The sequence below is a fragment of the Rutidosis leptorrhynchoides genome, chromosome 1 (assembly GCF_046630445.1).
Source record: "Rutidosis leptorrhynchoides isolate AG116_Rl617_1_P2 chromosome 1, CSIRO_AGI_Rlap_v1, whole genome shotgun sequence".
NCBI classification, from domain to species: domain Eukaryota; kingdom Viridiplantae; phylum Streptophyta; class Magnoliopsida; order Asterales; family Asteraceae; genus Rutidosis; species Rutidosis leptorrhynchoides.
Genome location: NC_092333.1, coordinates 3,881,807 through 3,898,532, shown reverse-complemented (window position 1 = coordinate 3,898,532; position 16,726 = coordinate 3,881,807).

The window sequence follows — 16,726 nt, the reverse complement described above, 5'->3', positions numbered from 1 at the left end:
ATTTTATTCTGCAGTTAAGCTATATCTATATGATATCTAATTCTGTTAGAAAACTCGTGACATCAAAACCCACTTGCACATTATTTATATACATATACTTATACATGCATCAAACACTCATGCATTACCATCAATCATGCACTCACCTAACAAAAGCCAAGATGTATCATGTTTACATTTTTTGTTTGTGTAACTCGTGACAGACAAAACAAAAGGAGATGTGACTTTGTTTTCTTTGCATGTGAGTATATGTTATTAAATTTTTTCTCTTGAATACCAAACACATACATATAACATCCACACCTATTGTTGACATATGTTTATGTAATAGATTTGTGGCGCACAGTTTTATTATTATTTTGTAATGTATTTACTGTGTTTACCATGGTAACTTGTAACTCTTGTAACTTAGGAGGTTGTCATATATAAACAACCTCCTCTCTTGTTAATGATCTAGTTATCCATTTTGCATATTATACATCTTACTTTTTCTCTCTAGTGTTCTTGATAACTAATACTTCCAACCCACTAAACATCCATCAAAACCATAGATCCAAGCTTCATTTGGGACTAACAATTGGTATCAGAGCGGGACTTGCTATCTTGCTTGTAGATCCAAGGATTGAAGCTTCTTGAGTCGTGTTTTGGAGAGTTTGGTGCTATTCGGTTGAGGTATCACGATTTAAACCCTTTTAGTCACGAATTTGAATGTTGTATGCTAAGTATATCCATCTGCTTTCTGGAAATCAGTTTATATACTCTATCATGCTCTTAGTTTTGTTTGTTCTGTCTCAAACTTAAAAGATTTATGCTCGAAAAAGTTATACAGAACCTATTCTATACCATGTTTTAGTGTGATAAAATATGTTTTACATACTTCTGTCTTTTGAAAATGACGTGTAGGTTGAAATGGTATGAATTCGATTAGTGTTTAACTCATGTGTCTTGTTCATTGTTCATGCTCGTGTTCTTGTTTCTGCTGCCATGCTTTGAAATCTAATGACTTTATCACTTTATTTCATGGTTTAATCGAAAAGCACTTGAAATCTTTCACTCCATTCGTGTTAAGATTAATTAAAGTCCCTAAAATTACATGGTTTTTTGCTGATTTGTCCTTATACTTTGCTAAATCTGCTTGAAAATACATGAATTCTGCTTAAGTTTTCCCCAGATAATGTGCTCGAAAACCCCTTCTGGGTTTGAGATCGCTCGAAAAACTCCTCAGGGTTGTTTCACTACAGTGAAACCCTAAGGTTTCTGCTCGAAAAACCTACTTATTTTCACACGTGTTTAGTTGATTTTGGCTCCAAACTTTGGACTTACGGTTAATACCCACCGAAATCTACTTTACCCAATAGTTTTTTGTATGAAAAGGACTTGTCCTTGACATACTACCTTGATTTATGTCATAAAGGACAAAGGATTTGTCCTTGTGTGCATCAGCTTGTACTTGTGTGTAAGAGTTCACGTGCTTTGTTTTCTCTCTCTTAAAAGTCAAATAATTCAAACTTAAACAAACTGAAACAATTGCTTTTCCAGACAAAGTGCTCGAAAAATTGTGAAAAAGGGTGATCTTTGCTCGAGAACAGTGTAATTTGATTACTTGCTCGAAAAATTGTGTTCAAAATTTGAAAGATTGACTTAAAACAGTAATTTTTACTGCTCGAAAAACTTGCACGAAAATCTCTTGTTGCTCGAATATATTAAAAGTTTGTTGTTTTTTTGTGCTCGAAAACTTAGTGTCCAGATAACCTGGTTTTGCTCGAAAACCATCCTGTTTTGAGGGTTTGGTTTTGCTTAAAACCCTAGTTATCTGCTCGAAAACTTTAGGTGCTCTAGAACTAGATAGGTGCTCGAATACCTTAGCTGCTCGAATACTGTGCCTGACCGAAAACTTTACTAGTGCTTTGTTATACTGCCTGCTCGAAAACCTAGGATCTTGATCACAGAACTGTCCTGCTCGAAAATCTCCCTTTCCCAACTTCCTTGTTGATGCTCGAAAACATAATTTGACTTGAAATTTGGCTTTTCTCAAAAACCACTCAAATTATACAGGTGGTTTTACACCAAAACCCTAATTTCAATCTGCTTACACAAGTGTTCCTTCACACTCAAAATCTGCTCTAAGCAATCTCTTGTTAAAACTTCTGTCCTTTGCACCACTCAGTTCACACTTCTAAGTTAAGATGGCTACTGCAAACTGTGATGCTTTGGTCGTGGGCTCGAATACCCATCCTCCCATGCTGTTCGAGGGTCTGTTTGACGAATGGAAAGGAAGGTTTGACAACTTCATCGACGGAAAAGGAGAACAAACCAAATACCTCTGGGAATCATTTCTCAATGGACCCAAGATCTCACTTCACCCTGACACCGGCGAAGTCCTAAAACCCTATGAACTTCAAGGTGAAGAAGCTAAGAGAGCTCAAGCCGATATTGATTCCAGGTCCATCATCATGCAAGCCCTTCCTCATGACATGTACAAATCTGTCAGCTCTCTGAAATCCGGAAAAGAACTTCTAGAGGAAATCACCCGTCAACAGGAAGGATACAGTCAATCCGATCATACAAAACTCGACATAGCGCTCGCAATGTATGAGGACTACTTTCAGAAACCCGATGAACCTCTAAAAGACTGCTACAGACGTTTCTGTGAAGTCATTAATGAGCTAAAGAAGGTTGGAGTGAAAAAGGAAAATCAAGAGCTGAACATGAAATTTCTCAAGAAACTAAATGCCATATGGAAACAACTTTCGTGCCTCCAAAAACACCAAGAAGTACAACATCCATGAAGTTGTAGGGAAACTAATGAATCATCAACCTGATGTTCTAGCCACCCAAAACCCTAAATCCAATCTCACTAAAACCAGTGATCCAATGGCCTTGTTTGTTAACAAAAGCTCCACCAAAACCCTTTCCAACCGCTCCAACTCACTCAAAATAAAACAAACCATTTCCTCTGATGAGGACACATACTCTGATGTTGATGAAGAACATCGGGATCTCGTCAAGGCTGCCGCAATGTTCAGTAAGCAACTGAATCTCAGGAGATCATCTGGCGGCTTTAAGAAAAACAACAACAATCGAACCTCATCCAGCTCTTCTTACTACAAAAAACCCGAAACATCTACCACTCAATACCGTTCCCCTGACAGCAAGGACCCCGATAATGTTTGTTACAACTGTGGTAAAACATGTCACTTTTCATGAGAATGCAGACTACCCAAACGAAAGGATGCGGAGTACTACAAGAAAAAGATGTTGCTCGCCCAAGATGCCGAAAAGGGGAAGGTCCTCAAAGCCTCAGATGACGTTTGGCTAAACTGGTCAGACAGTGAACAGGAGCCCGAACGTGCCAACGTAGTGAAACTCACCAATATGAACCGTGCTCCTGACAGTGTTTCTTCCGATGATGAGGAAGAGGTACAACTTTACACCGACATAATTCATGAATATTATAACTCTGTAAATAATAGTTCTGAATGTGTTTCTGATGTATTGCAAGCAACCTCTAAGAGACCCAATGACCCTTCTATCCAAATTAATATGCCCATTAGAAATGAACCTGCCTCTCATAATCATGATAAAATGCTCCCTGAATTACCTGATATGTATATTGACAACTTTGCTAAAATGAGTAAGGATCTTAGATCACTTGCTAGTCAAATTAGTGGACTACAAAATGAGAACCATAGGTTAAAAGCTGAATTGAAAATCAAAGTGTCAAACAATGCATACCTAACACTTCAGAAGGACCTAGCTGATAAAGTAACACAATTGAAGGAGCTAGAATCTAGTGTGAGACCGTTACGAATAGAAAGGACAAACTTTAGGTTAAGAAATGAAGTTCTTAGTGAGAAAGTAGACAATGCTGAGAAAGAAATTAAGAAACTCACTGCTTCTAAGAAAACTCTCCTAGATACCTTAGAAGAAAAGATAAGAGAACCTCTCTTCGATCTTGCTAAGAAAACCTCTGAATGTTCTAAACTTACTGCACATAATCTAGAACTTCAAACTCGTCTAGGAAAATTTGAAGAAAAGCTCTACAGGACCGAACAGTCTAAGGTTGTTTTAGCAGGGCACATCTCGAATCAAACCTTTTCATGAATCGACCAAAGGACTCCTTCCGTGAGAACAAAGGCCTAGGTTTTGAAAATCCTCTCACCTTGTCCAAAATGGCCAAAGCAAAGCCCTGTCTGTATGAGAGTAAATACTTGATGATTGGTCTACCTGCACGACTCACATTTGCATCCAACAATGAGGTTGAGGAAGCATTGGCTAAAAGATCAACTAAAATGAAACGAGAAATTGCTCTAATCTATGATAAAATCAACGCTATTTATTTGAAAAAGAAAAACTCATTTTCATATGAAAGCTTACCTGATTTGTTTAATGAAAGTGAGAATTCGGAAGGTCAAAAACGTGTTGTCCATTTACCAACTCTGGTATTAGAAAAATACATCATCACTTTGGAAAAGGAACTTTTCGAAAATAAAATGAATTCTTTTGACAATGAACGAAAATTTCTGATGATCATAAAAGCCATGCTGTAGTGACCCGAACTTTTCCATGTTTATATATATTAATTGAGATTGATATTTACATGATTAAATGTTTCCAACATGTTAAGCAATCAAACTTGTTAAGACTTGATTAATTGAAATATGTTTCATATAGACAATTGACCACCCAAGTTGACCGGTGATTCACGAACGTTAAAACTTGTAAAAACTATACGATGACATATATATGGTTATATATATAGTTAACATGTTTTTATTATAAGTATGTATCTCATTAGGTATTTTAACAATGAGTTATATACATAAAAATGAGACTATTAATTTAAGAAACTCAAAAACGATATATATAACGATTATCATTATAACAACGTCTTACTAGGTACATATGAATCATATTAAGATATTGATACACTTGGTTAATTATTTTAAATGATAAGTAAATATATTATTAAGTGTATTAACAATGAAATACATATGTAAAAATAAGACTACTAACTTAATGATTTCGAAACGAGACATATATGTAACGATTATCGTTGTAACGACATTTAACTGTATATACATCATACTGAGATATATTATATATCATAATATCATGATAATATAACAATTTAACATCTCATTTGTTATAATAAACAATGGGTTAACAACATTCAACAAGATCGTTAACCTAAAGGTTTCAAAACAACATTTACATGTAACGACTAACGATGACTTAACGACTCAGTTAAAATGTATATACATGTAGTGTTTTAATATGTATTCATACACTTTTGAAAGACTTCAAGACACTTATCAAAATACTTCTACTTAACAAAAATGCTTACAATTACATCCTCGTTCAGTTTCATCAACAATTCTACTCGTATGCACCCGTATTCGTACTCGTACAATACACAGCTTTTAGATGTATGTACTATTGGTATATACACTCTAATGATCAGCTCTTAGCAGCCCATGTGAGTCACCTAACACATGTGGGAACCATCATTTGGCAACTAGCATGAAATATCTCATAAAATTACAAAAATATGAGTAATCATTCATGACTTATTTACATGAAAACAAAATTACATATCCTTTATATCCGATCCATACACCAACGACCAAAAACACCTACAAACACTTTTATTCTTCAATTTTCTTCATCTAATTGATCTCTCTCAAGTTCTATCTTCAAGTTCTAAGTGTTCTTCATATATTTTACAAGTTCTAGTTACATAAAATCAAGAATACTTTCAAGTTTGCTAGCTCACTTCCAATCTTGTAAGGTGATCATCCAACCTCAAGAAATCTTTGTTTCTTACAGTAGGTTATCATTCTAATACAAGGTAATAATCATATTCAAACTTTGGTTCAATTTCTATAACTATAACAATCTTATTTCAAGTGATGATCTTACTTGAACTTGTTTTCGTGTCATGATTCTGCTTCAAGAACTTCGAGCCATCCAAGGATCCGTTGAAGCTAGATCCATTTTTCTCTTTTCCAGTAGGCTTATCCAAGGAACTTAAGGTAGTAATGATGTTCATAACATCATTCAATTCATACATATAAAGCTATCTTATTCGAAGGTTTAAACTTGTAATCACTAGAACATAGTTTAGTTAATTCTAAACTTGTTCGCAAACAAAAGTTAATCCTTCTAACTTGACTTTTAAAATCAACTAAACACATGTTCTATATCTATATGATATGCTAACTTAATGATTTAAAACCTGGAAACACGAAAAACACCGTAAAACCGGATTTACGCCGTCGTAGTAACACCGCGGGCTGTTTTGGGTTAGTTAATTAAAAACTATGATAAACTTTGATTTAAAAGTTGTTATTCTGAGAAAATGATTTTTATTATGAACATGAAACTATATCCAAAAATTATGGTTAAACTCAAAGTGGAAGTATGTTTTCTAAAATGGTCATCTAGACGTCGTTCTTTCGACTGAAATGACTACCTTTACAAAAACGACTTGTAACTTATTTTTCCGACTATAAACCTATACTTTTTATGTTTAGATTCATAAAATAGAGTTAAATATGAAACCATAGCAATTTGATTCACTCAAAACGGATTTAAAATGAAGAAGTTATGGGTAAAACAAGATTGGATAATTTTTCTCATTTTAGCTACGTGAAAATTGGTAACAAATCTATTCCAACCATAACTTAATCAACTTGTATTGTATATTATGTAATCTTGAGATACCATAGACACGTATACAATGTTTCGACCTATCATGTCGACACATCTATATATATTTCGGAACAACCATAGACACTCTATATGTGAATGTTGGAGTTAGCTATACAGGGTTGAGGTTGATTCCAAAATAAATATAGTTTGAGTTGTGATCAATACTGAGATACGTATACACTGGGTCGTGGATTGATTCAAGATAATATTTATCGATTTATTTCTGTACATCTAACTGTGGACAACTAGTTGTAGGTTACTAACGAGGACAGCTGACTTAATAAACTTAAAACATCAAAATATATTAAAAGTGTTGTAAATATATTTTGAACATACTTTGATATATATGGGATGAGTTATAGTCCCACTTTTAAAATCTAATATTTTTGGGATGAGAATACATGCAGGTTTTATAAATGATTTACAAAGTAGACACAAGTACGTGAAACTACATTCTATGGTTGAATTATCGAAATCGAATATGCCCCTTTTTATTAAGTCTGGTAATCTAAGAATTAGGGAACAGACACCCTAATTGACGCGAATCCTAAAGATAGATCTATTGGGCCTAACAAACCCCATCCAAAGAACCGGATGCTTTAGTACTTCGAAATTTATATCATATCCGAAGGGTGTCCCGGAATGATGGGGATATTCTTATATATGCATCTTGTTAATGTCGGTTACCAGGTGTTCACCATATGAATGATTTTTATCTCTATGTATGGGATGTGTATTGAAATATGAAATCTTGTGGTCTATTATTATTATGATTTGATATATATAGGTTAAACCTATAACTCACCAACATTTTTGTTGACGTTTTAAGCATGTTTATTCTCAGGTGATTATTAAGAGCTTCCGCTGTCGCATACTTAAATAAGGACGAGATTTGGAGTCCATGCTTGTATGATATTGTGTAAAAACTGCATTCAAGAAACTTATTTTGTTGTAACATATTTGTATTGTAAACCATTATGTAATAGTCGTGTGTAAACAGGATATTTTAGATTATCATTATTTGATAATCTACGTAAAGCTTTTTAAACCTTTATTGATGAAATAAAGGTTATGGTTTGTTTTAAAATGAATGCAGTCTTTGAAAAACGTCTCATATAGAGGTCAAAACCTCGCAACGAAATCAAATAATATGGAACGTTTTTAATCAATAAGAACGGGACATTTCAGTTGGTATCCGAGCGTTGGTCTTAGAGAACCAGAAAATTTGCATTAGTGTGTCTTATCGAGTTTGTTAGGATGCATTAGTGATTCTGGACTTCGACCGTGTTTTCTTTAAAAATGATTGCTTAACATTTTTGTTGGAAACTATATATTTTTAACATATGAATATTATGTGATATATTAATCTCTTAACGTGTTTGATATTATGTGATAGATGTCTACCTCTAGAACAAGTCCCATTGACTCACCTAATAATAATGAAGAGTCAAATGTAAATTGGAATGATTCGTGGACTGATTCACAAGTTCCCGAAGAGGAACCGGAAGAAGAGTCGGAACCGGAAGAAGAATCGGAACCGGAAGAAGAATCGGAACCGGTGGGGGAAATAATAAAACGGTTAAGTAAAAGAGAATCCTCAACCAACCGACCAAGGTTAATTATGGTCAATGGTGTTTCCGCCAAGGAAGCAAAATATTGGGAGGATTACCAATTCTCCGATGAATCGGATTCCGACGAGAATTCAAATGATGTTATAGAAATTACCCCAACTGAATTTAAAAAGGCAAAAGAAAATAATAAGGGAAAGGGCATAAAAATAGAGAAATCTAATTCCAACCCCGATGAACTTTATATGTATCGTCAACCCCCGAAGTCCTTAAGTTGTAACAATGACCCGGGAACCTCTAAACCACCAGGTTTTTCTAAACCAATGTGGACAACGACGGCTCGTATTAGGGGAACATCATATATCCCTAGAAACTTGGCAAAACGAACCAAAACCAAAGAAGAAGAAACGAGCGAGTCGGAATAAGATAGTTGTATTCGTGTGGTGTAATATATGTAATATAGTGTTCTTATGCTTTATGATATATGTAAAAATTGCTTGTATTAATAAGTATTTTTTTATGAATCTAACTCTTGTCTATTTTACAGTTTAAAAACACAAAATGGATAGACAACCCAATATTTTAAGAGACCTACCCGGAGACATGATTGATGAAATCTTGTCTAGAGTCAGCCAGAATTCCTCGGCACAACTATTTAAGGTGAGATCAGTTTGTAAGACATTCGAAGAACGTTCCAAGAATGTCTTGGTTTATAAGAGACTTTCGTTTGAAAGATGGGGGATAGCACATTGGGAAACCCATAAGTTACGATGTGTTTACTTTGACGCATATATTGCGGGGAACCCAAATGCTATTTTACGCAACGGGTTAAGAAATTATTTTGACTCAATATATCCGAATATTGGACTTCGTGATTTAGAAAAAGCGGCTAACATGCAACATAAAGAAGCATGTTATGCTTACGGATTAGTAATGTTCGCTTCTCACCAAAGTGAGAACAAGAACATCGGGCTACAACTATTAAACAAAATGTTTCCACAAGTGACGGAGTCGGTAATTGGGGTAAGAAATGAGGTTTTTAGATTGTTACGGGACTGTTGGACATTACGTAACCCTCGTCCCTTTGACGACGTTACAACACGCTGTCTTATCAACGGCCATAACGGTTATGTTCCACAAGACCAAGGATGGGAAGTAGTCCTAGTAAAACCAGAATGCATGACTTGTTTCTGGACGTATGAATTACGTGTCTTTATTGCCTTTGCTGAACGACTTGTGTACTAGCTAGAATTATCTTCACAACTATCTTGTATCAAAGTTATTGTGTGCTATATTTCATGCTTTATGTAAAATAAGCGGTATTGTAAGTTTGTAAAATATTGTATAAAAGTTTGAACGCGAAATATTATTATAATCAGTTTTTCATATAGAATTGTATTAGTTGAATTGTATATTAGCTACTAAGTATGAACTTAACGGGTAGGTACTACCCGAATTTAAACTTATAAAATGCTAATATGAAGAAAAAGTTTTTATAAATGAGTTCATATTATGCTACGATATACTATTAACTACTCTTAATATTCTGTATGATTAACTTGTTCCATTTGACTATTTTGAAGGAAATGGCACCGACTACTCGACACACCGTGAATATGAATGAAGAGGAATTCCGTACTTTTCTAGCTTCAAACATAGCTGCAGTACAGGCTGCGCTACATACCAACAATAACCTTGGATCTAGCAGTACAGGAAATCGTGTAGGATGCACCTACAAAGAATTCACTGCCTGCAAACCTTTGGAATTTGATGGAACCGAAGGACCGATCGGATTGAAACGGTGGACCGAGAAGGTCGAATCGGTGTTTGCCATAAGTAAGTGTACTGAAGAGGACAAAGTGAAGTATGCTACGCATACCTTCACAGGTTCTGCGTTAACATGGTGGAATACCTATCTAGAGCACGTGGGACAAGACGATGCGTACGCACTACCGCGGTCAGCATTCAAGCACTTGATGAACGAGAAGTACCGTCCCAGAACCGAGGTCAATAAGCTCAAGACAGAACTTAGAGGGTTACGAACCCAAGGATTTGATATTACCACGTACGAAAGACGATTCACAGAATTGTGCCTATTGTGTCCGGGAGCATTCGAAAATGAGGAAGAGAAGATCGACGCATTTGTGAAAGGATTACCGGAAAGAATCCAAGAAGATATAAGTTCACACGAGCCGGCCTCTATACAACAGGCATGTAGAATGGCTCACAAACTAGTGAACCAGATTGAAGAAAGAATTAAAGAACAGACTGCTGAAGAGGCCAATGTGAAGCAAGTTAAAAGAAAGTGGGAGGAAAACGGTGATAAGAATCACCAATACAACAACAACAGCAATTACAACAATAATCGCAACAATTATCCCAACAATCGCAACATCAATTGCAACTACAACAAACGGCCCAACAATAACAACAACAACAACAGCAACAGCAACTACAACAATCATCCCAACAACAATAATAACCGCAACAACAACAATCAGAAGCAGCTATGCCAAAGGTGTGAAAAGTATCACTCGGGGTTCTGCACCAAATTTTGCAACAAGTGTAAAAGAAATGTTCATAGCGCGGCGAAGTGTGAGGTTTACGGACCAGGGGTTAATAGAACGAAAGGAACAAATGGTGTCGGAATGAGTAATGGCGGAGCAAGTAGTGTCGGAGCAAGTTATGCCAATGTAGTTTGTTATAAATGTGGAAAACCGGGCCACATTATTAGAAATTGCCCGAACCAGGAGAACACGAATGGACAAGGCCGCGGAAGAGTTTTCAATATTAATGCGGCAGAGGCACAGGAAGACCCGGAGCTTGTTACGGGTACGTTTCTTATTGACAATAAATCTGCTTACGTTTTATTTGATTCGGGTGCGGATAGAAGCTATATGAGTAGAGATTTTTGTGCTAAATTAAGTTGTCCATTGACGCCTTTGGATAGTAAATTTTTACTCGAATTAGCAAATGGTAAATTAATTTCAGCAGATAATATATGTCGGAATCGAGAAATTAAACTGGTTAGCGAAACATTTAAGATTGATTTGATACCAGTAGAGTTAGGGAGTTTTGATGTGATAATCGGTATGGACTGGTTGAAAGAAGTGAAAGCAGAGATCGTTTGTTACAAAAATGCAATTCGCATTATACGAGAAAAAGGAAAGCCCTTAATGGTGTACGGAGAAAAGGGCAACACGAAGCTACATCTTATTAGTAATTTGAAGGCACAAAAACTAATAAGAAAAGGTTGCTATGCTGTTTTAGCACACGTCGAGAAAGTACAAACTGAAGAAAAGAGCATCAATGATGTTCCCGTTGCAAAAGAATTTCCCGATGTATTTCCGAAAGAATTACCGGGATTACCCCCACATCGATCCGTTGAATTTCAAATAGATCTTGTACCAGGAGCTGCACCAATAGCTCGTGCTCCTTACAGACTCGCACCCAGCGAGATGAAAGAACTGCAAAGCCAATTACAAGAACTTTTAGAGCGTGTTTTCATTCGACCAAGCACATCACCGTGGGGAGCTCCTGTTTTGTTTGTCAAGAAGAAAGATGGTACATTCAGGTTGTGTATCGACTACCGAGAGTTGAACAAACTTACCATCAAGAATCGCTACCCACTACCGAGAATCGACAACTTATTTGATCAACTACAAGGCTCGTCTGTTTATTCAAAGATTGACTTACGTTCCGGGTATCATCAAATGCGGGTGAAAGAAGATGATATTCCAAAGACTGCTTTCAGAACACGTTACGGTCATTACGAGTTTATGGTCATGCCGTTTGGTTTAACTAATGCACCAGCTGTGTTCATGGACCTTATGAACCGAGTGTGTGGACCATACCTTGACAAGTTTGTCATTGTTTTCATTAATGACATACTTATTTACTCAAAGAATGACCAAGAACACGGTGAACATTTGAGAAAGGTGTTAGAAGTATTGAGGAAGGAAGAATTGTACGCTAAGTTTTCAAAGTGTGCATTTTGGTTGGAAGAAGTTCAATTCCTCGGTCACATAGTGAACAAAGAAGGTATTAAGGTGGATCCGACAAAGATAGAAACTGTTGAAAAGTGGGAAACCCCGAAAACTCCGAAACACATACGCCAGTTTTTAGGACTAGCTGGTTACTACAGAAGGTTCATCCAAGACTTTTCCAGAATAGCAAAACCCTTGACTGCATTAACGCATAAAGGGAAGAAATTTGAATGGAAGGATGAACAAGAGAAAGCGTTTCAGTTATTGAAGAAAAAGCTAACTACGGCACCTATATTGTCATTGCCTGAAGGGAATGATGATTTTGTGATTTATTGTGACGCATCAAAGCAAGGTCTCGGTTGTGTATTAATGCAACGAATGAAGGTGATTGCTTATGCCTCTAGACAATTGAAGATTCACGAGCAAAATTATACGACGCATGATTTGGAATTAGGTGCGGTTGTTTTTGCATTAAAGACTTGGAGGCACTACTTATATGGGGTCAAAAGTATTATATATACCGACCACAAAAGTCTTCAACACATATTTAATCAGAAACAACTGAATATGAGGCAGCGTAGGTGGATTGAATTATTGAATGATTACGACTTTGAGATTCGTTACCACCCGGGGAAGGCAAATGTGGTAGCCGATGCCTTGAGCAGGAAGGACAGAGAACCCATTCGAGTAAAATCTATGAATATAATGATTCATAATAACCTTACTACTCAAATAAAGGAGGCGCAACAAGGAGTTTTAAAAGAGGGAAATTTAAAGGATGAAATACCCAAAGGATCGGAGAAGCATCTTAATATTCGGGAAGACGGAACCCGGTGTAGGGCTGAAAGGATTTGGGTACCAAAATTTGGAGATACGAGAGAAATGGTACTTAGAGAAGCTCATAAAACCAGATACTCAATACATCCTGGAACGGGGAAGATTTACAAGGATCTCAAGAAACATTTTTGGTGGCTGGGTATGAAAGCCGATGTTGCTAAATACGTAGGAGAATGTTTGACGTGTTCTAAGGTCAAAGCTGAGCATCAGAAACCATCAGATCTACTTCAACAACCCAAAATCCCGGAATGGAAATGGGAAAACATTACCATGGATTTCATCACTAAATTGCCAAGGACTGCAAGTGGTTTTGATACTATTTGGGTAATAGTTGACCGTCTCACCAAATCAGCACACTTCCTGCCAATAAGAGAAGATGACAAGATGGAGAAGTTAGCACGACTGTATTTGAAGGAAGTCGTCTCCAGACATGGAATACCAATCTCTATTATCTCTGATAGGGATGGCAGATTTATTTCAAGATTCTGGCAGACATTACAGCAAGCATTAGGAATTCGTCTAGACATGAGTACTGCCTATCATCTACAAACTGATGGGCAGAGCGAAAGGACGATACAAATGCTTGAAGACATGCTACGAGCATGTGTTATTGATTTCGGAAACAGTTGGGATCGACATCTACCGTTAGCAGAATTTTCCTACAACAACAGCTACCATTCAAGCATTGAGATGGCACCGTTTGAAGCACTTTATGGTAGAAAGTGCAGGTCTCCGATTTGTTGGATTGAAGTGGGGGATAGACAGATTACGGGTCCGGAGATTATACAAGAAACTACCGAGAAGATCATCCAAATTCAACAACGGTTGAAAACCGCCCAAAGTCGACAAAAGAGCTACGCTGACATTAAAAGAAAAGATATAGAATTTGAAATTGGAGAGATGGTCATGCTTAAAGTTGCACCTTGGAAAGGCGTTGTTCGATTTGGTAAACGAGGGAAATTAAATCCAAGGTATATTGGACCATTCAAGATTATTGATCGTGTCGGACCAGTAGCTTACCGACTTGAGTTACCTCAACAACTCGCGGCTGTACATAACACTTTCCACGTCTCGAATTTGAAGAAATGTTTTGCTAAAGAAGATCTCACTATTCCGTTAGATGAAATCCAAATCAACGAAAAACTTCAATTCATCGAAGAACCCGTCGAAATAATGGATCGTGAGGTTAAAAAACTTAAGCAAAACAAGATACCAATTGTTAAGGTTCGATGGAATGCTCGTAGAGGACCCGAGTTCACCTGGGAGCGTGAAGATCAGATGAAGAAGAAATACCCGCATCTATTTCCAGAAGATTCGTCAACACCTTCAACAGCTTAAAATTTCGGGACGAAATTTATTTAACGGGTAGGTACTGTAGTGACCCGAACTTTTCCATGTTTATATATATTAATTGAGATTGATATTTACATGATTAAATGTTTCCAACATGTTAAGCAATCAAACTTGTTAAGACTTGATTAATTGAAATATGTTTCATATAGACAATTGACCACCCAAGTTGACCGGTGATTCACGAACGTTAAAACTTGTAAAAACTATACGATGACATATATATGGTTATATATATAGTTAACATGTTTTTATTATAAGTATGTATCTCATTAGGTATTTTAACAATGAGTTATATACATAAAAATGAGACTATTAATTTAAGAAACTCGAAAACGATATATATAACGATTATCGTTATAACAACGTCTTACTAGGTACATATGAATCATATTAAGATATTGATACACTTGGTTAATTATGTTAAATGATAAGTAAATATATTATTAAGTGTATTAACAATTAAATACATATGTAAAAATAAGACTACTAACTTAATGATTTCGAAACGAGACATATATGTAACGATTATCGTTGTAACGACATTTAACTGTATATACATCATACTGAGATATATTATATATCATAATATCATGATAATATAACAATTTAACATCTCATTTGTTATAATAAACAATGGGTTAACAACATTCAACAAGATCGTTAACCTAAAGGTTTCAAAACAACATTTACATGTAACGACTAACGATGACTTAACGACTCAGTTAAAATGTATATACATGTAGTGTTTTAATATGTATTCATACACTTTTGAAAGACTTCAAGACACTTATAAAAATACTTCTACTTAACAAAAATACTTACAATTACATCCTCGTTCAGTTTCATCAACAATTCTACTCGTATGCACCCGTATTCGTACTCGTACAATACACAGCTTTTAGATGTATGTACTATTGGTATATACACTCCAATGATCAGCTCTTAGCAGCCCATTTGAGTCACCTAACACATGTGGGAACCATCATTTGGCAACTAGCATGAAATATCTCATAAAATTACAAAAATATGAGTAATCATTCATGACTTATTTACATGAAAACAAAATTACATATCCTTTATATCTAATCCATACACCAACGACCAAAACCAACTACAAACACTTTCATTCTTCAATTTTCTTCATCTAATTGATCTCTCTCAAGTTCTATCTTCAAGTTCTAAGTGTTCTTCATATATTTTACAAGTTCTAGTTACATAAAATCAAGAATACTTTCAAGTTTGCTAGCTCACTTCCAATCTTGTAAGGTGATCATCCAACCTCAAGAAATCTTTGTTTCTTACAGTAGGTTATCATTCTAATACAAGGTAATAATCATATTCAAACTTTGGTTCAATTTCTATAACTATAACAATCTTATTTCAAGTGATGATCTTACTTGAACTTGTTTTCGTGTCATGATTCTGCTTCAAGAACTTCGAGCCATCCAAGGATCCGTTGAAGCTAGATCCATTTTTCTCTTTTCCAGTAGGTTTATCCAAGGAACTTAAGGTAGTAATGATGTTCATAACATCATTCAATTCATACATATAAAGCTATCTTATTCGAAGGTTTAAACTTGTAATCACTAGAACATAGTTTAGTTAATTCTAAACTTGTTCGCAAACAAAAGTTAATCCTTCTAACTTGACTTTTAAAATCAACTAAACACATGTTCTATATCTATATGATATGCTAACTTAATGATTTAAAACCTGGAAACACGAAAAACACCGTAAAACCGGATTTACGCCGTCGTAGTAACACCGCGGGCTGTTTTGGGTTAGTTAATTAAAAACTATGATAAACTTTGATTTAAAAGTTGTTATTCTGAGAAAATGATTTTTATTATGAACATGAAACTATATCCAAAAATTATGGTTAAACTCAAAGTGGAAGTATGTTTTCTAAAATGGTCATCTAGACGTCGTTCTTTCGACTGAAATGACTACCTTTACAAAAACGACTTGTAACTTATTTTTCCGACTATAAACCTATACTTTTTCTGTTTAGAATCATAAAATAGAGTTCAATATGAAACCATAGCAATTTGATTCACTCAAAACGGATTTAAAATGAAGAAGTTATGGGTAAAACAAGATTGGATAATTTTTCTCATTTTAGCTACGTGAAAATTGGTAACAAATCTATTCCAACCATAACTTAATCAACTTGTATTGTATATTATGTAATCTTGAGATACCATAGACACGTATACAATGTTTCGACCTATCATGTCGACACATCTATATATATTTCGGAACAACCAT